Source organism: Echinops telfairi, unplaced genomic scaffold (assembly GCF_000313985.2).
Source record: "Echinops telfairi isolate 266 unplaced genomic scaffold, ASM31398v2 ScPeMD7_655;HRSCAF=1070, whole genome shotgun sequence".
Classification (NCBI taxonomy): Eukaryota; Metazoa; Chordata; class Mammalia; order Afrosoricida; family Tenrecidae; genus Echinops; species Echinops telfairi.
The window spans coordinates 32,790,889-32,795,389 of NW_022104553.1; positions in this window are offsets into that span (position 1 = coordinate 32,790,889).

Sequence of the window (4,501 nt, forward strand, 5' to 3'; positions counted from 1 at the left end):
AAAGTGGGTGTAGGGAGACATCGGACAGTGTAAGATATGACAAAATAATAATTTATAAATTATCAAGGGTTAATGAGGGAGGAGGTGGCAGGGAGGGAGGGGGAAAATGAGCTGATACCAAGGGCTCAAGTAGAAAGCAAATGTTTTGAGAATGATGATGGCAACAAATGTACAAATGTGCTTGACAATATGGATGGATGGATTGTGATAATAGTTGTAAGAGCCCCCAATAAAATGATTTAAAAAAAAGAGACTGGGTGGTTTCTTTATGTTTTCATCAACCTTCATCTTTCTCCACACATGGTTGCATCCTCCTAAGATAGTGGTTCTCAATCTGTGGGTCGTGATCCCGTTGTGGTCAAATGACCCTTTCACAGGGGTCACCTAAGACCATTGGAAAACATATTTCTGATGGTCTTAGGAACCAAGACACTGCTCCTCTATCCATCTCCAGGTGGCTCCGCCCACATGCAGATACGCCTACCTACAAGTACTCTGTGTGAAGACTGTTACCCATGCTACACCTAAATTTCATTTATTTGTCATTAGAAATAAATATTTCACAGTATATAATCACATATTGTTTTGTGATGAATAACTGCTTTAATTATGTTCAATTTGTAACAATGAAAATATAACCTGCATATCAGGTATTTACATGACGATTCATAACAGTAGCAAAATTACGATTATGAAGGAGCAATGAGAATAATTTTATGGTTGGGGAGGTCACCACAAGATGAGGAATTGCATGAAAGGGTCGGGGTATTAGGAAGGTTGAGAACCATTGCCCTGAGGGGAATTCATGAGCTTTCTCCTGCAAAAACATAAGTGAATAGCCCTTCCTCCAGGTGATTAGCATACCTGGATCCCAAATGTGATCTCCAGCTTCCTGAGACTCCTTAGGATCAGATTTTTATGTAGAGGTGAAAATGTGCTTATCTGCCCTAATTTTGGTAGAAGCTCTTAGTAAGGTGAACGGTTTTTTAGTTAAAAAGACTAAATGAAGTTTGTCATACACAGCGTTTCTCTTCATCGCCCCCTTTTCTTTTAACAATGGAGATTTGAAGGCACTATAAGCAATCTCAGGCAACTTGCTTGCTTTTAAACCTGCTAAACTAGTTAGATAGACTTCATTATTTTGTAAACGTTGGTTTCTTGCTCTCAGAGAATCAGGAGAGCTCTTTAGCTGTGGAGGGAGCTTACAAAAAACTGACAGATGGAACTGCTGAGTTTTCTTAAAATATTCAGGATAAATTGAAAGATTTTCTTTTCTTTTTTAGATCATTTTATTGGGGGCTCTTACAACTCTTGCTACAATGCATACATCAATTGTATCAGACATATTTGTACATCATTCTTTTCTAGACATTTACTTTCCATTGAGCCATTGGGATCAGCCCTTGGGATCAGCTCCTCTTTTTTTTTTTTTCCTCCCTCCTCCCTCACCGAAATTTTTTTCAAAAAAAGTGTTTAACCGTTTTTTAAATAACTTATAAAACAGATATTTTCTCCATACGTTTACAGGTGTGACTACAGGCTGAATTAAATTGTATTGCCCTTTAGGCCTTTACGGTGTAGGATTTTGACATTTTGCAATATTCTGTCTTGATTAACTTCTCTTATTCCCTCCATTCTGGATTTGGGGTAAGTTAGTGAGCCAGCCATAGACCCTTGTTGATGTCTTATGAGAGTGTCCCCATACCCAGAATTTAAAACCCTTTTTACTTCAATTTCTAATTCCACGTAGGGCCGCTGTTGCTTCCCGACAACAGCAATCCAAAAGATGGGTTAGTTTATAGGGTGGTCAGACTTGTCAGGGGCTCTTTCCTAGTAGGTATAAATTTTAACTCCAGAAATGCAACAAAGCCAAAATAATTGGCTTAAGCGATCCTCCTTCTTTATATAAACCATAGTACATCAGATTTCACCACTGTGCTAATTTTTCCTTCATAATCCTGATCAATAACTCCAGTAACAATCTGCACAGCTTGAGATCTTCCTAATAAATTTTCTATATTTCTTTTAGGTAGTGGACACCCAAGTACTGCTCTTAATAATTTTTGGTTTAATTAAAGCTTTTAGTTTTTCTTCACAATTTTGAATAATTTCAGTATCGATTTGAATGCCTTAAATACTTAGGTTAAATTTCCCTGGCGAAAGCTGTCCTGTTCTTTCAAGAAGAGGCGCCTGCTTTTTGGTATTAATAGACTGTGGGTGGGTGGTGGGTGGGGTTCCTGAGCCTTTTCTTGGTTAGTCAAATTTACTGCAGCAAGAACAAAGGTTGGGCTTTTGCAAGTTCCGTTAGGCCCGGCCCCTGGCTGTGAGGCTGGGTGATAGATGTGACTGAAGTTTAAGGATTCTTGTGCTGAATTGGGTCTCGGCCCTGCTTCTCATGCTTTGTTGGGTGGAGCTTGGAGCACATTCTGTTCCCTATCTCCCTGCTGGATATCATCTGCTAATGAAAGTCCCTTATCGCTGAATCTAGAGTTGCATTTATGTGCCCGAGTTCCCTTCCTGCAGCGGGGACAAAGTATGGTTTTTGTCAAACCTGGTCTCCATGGTCCTGGCCAGTGCTCTGGTACAGGCTGCAGCTTGCTTCTGTGGCTTGGATGATTGGCTTGCGCTGCTGGCATGCTTTTTGAAAATGACCCATCTTCCCACAGCTGAAGAATTTCCCTTCAGGCTTAGTGTAGTTGGCCATAGTGGCTCTAGGAGACCCACTTTGTGAGTCTCAGACCCTATTTTCCTGCGAATCTTATGAGAGTCTAAAAGTGCCCTGTTCCCTGTAAGGCATTTTTATAGTCCTCATTAGAATATTCATAGGATAGTTTGTGAATTAGATCTCCCATTTTCTGCACATTTTTGACGCTTTTGCACATATCGTCCTCCAATTGGGACACAAAGTCTATTCCAGTGCCGTATAGCGGTATAACTCGACCATTTCTCTCCAGATGATATTTTTTACCCCAGGCCCTTAAGCAAACCTTGCATACCTGTGCAAATGACTGTTCAGTAAACTGTAGTTATGACTCAACTGTGTTATAATTCTCGTCCCCTAGTAACTGATGAATTCCTGTATCTATTCCATCCTCAGTATTTCTACGAGCTTGTGCATGTGCTGCTTCATTCCACCTGATCTGATATTGGAAAAATTCTGAAAGAGAGAGGCATTCTTTTGTCAAAGCTCTCCAGTCAGCAGGATCCAGAGTTCCGACTCTGCCAAAGATATTATCATGCTAATTACAAAAGAGGAGTTTGGGCCATAATTAGAGACCGCTTGCTTGAAATCTTTTAGCAGCTTAAAGGGGGAAGGCATAGTGATGCAGTGATGGTGTTCCTGAACTTGTGGGTGTTTCGGGTCAGCCTGTCTGCTAATAACACAAACAGGAAAAGCCATCCTAATTTCTAAATCTCCTTCCAGCGCTATTCCTTTTTCTACCTGTGAAAGCAAATGCGCCTTTCTACACTTTGCCTTTATTTTCTGAGCTGGTTTTCTCAACTGGTAAATCTCTAAACTTCACTTCCCAAACCTAATTTTCTGTGTTGGCTCTCTCAAGTTACATTTACTGGGGACTCGCCTCCTCATCTTTACCCCCTGCTCTGGCTTGCTTTATTATCTTATGATCCTTAGGCTTTTCTACACTATATTCCTGTGGTGGGGCAGATGTCTTTACTATGATGTCCCCTTCTGATTCAGGCTTAGTTTTCTCAGTTCCGTCTAAAATCTTTTCAGCTGTCTGATACTCATTCTGACTGCCTTTCACCAGATTTAAATTTGGGTAGCTCAGAAGCTTCTCCCTACTCTGATAGTTCTTTAAGTATGGGTAGCTCAGCTCAGACTTCTCAATGCTCTGCTGGTTTTGTTTCTTTGCTTTCTCTACCTGCAGAGGTTCCATAATTGTTTTAATCTGCACCCAGAGAGCCCAGGTTTCCATGAGTATGCTCTGTCCTTTCTGAGGTTAATAGTTAACATGTCCCCAATCTCCATATCAAAGGTTCTTGACTCCAGAAAAGGATTAAATTTCATTACCACTGGAAGAAACTCTTTCATTTTTTAAAATTCATTACCACTACATTTTGTTTCTTCAAGAGGTAACTAAGAGTGATACAGTACTCTGTATCTTTGCTCTTCACCTGACCCATATAGCACTCGGACTAAAAACACTCAAATTTCTCCAATGCACTCTCTCTGTCCAATGAGGCAGTACAATTGTTACATGGGGTATAACTCGAAAGAGTTCTTTTCCTTCTGTCCCTGCTCAAGGTGTCATTTGTCAGAGGAAACCAGCCTCCAACAACTGAAGGGCCAGAAGGTGCAAATGTACAGCAATAATATATAAAGATGATAGTAAGGTCTTAGAGCATAGGAAACATAGGAGAGGCAATACAATAAAGGAGTCAGACACATTTATGGTAGCATGCTCACCTCGGCTCCTCTTGATGGACCACGTGGAACTGGGGGAACTGAGAGAGAGTCTTTACTATTTGAGAACATTTA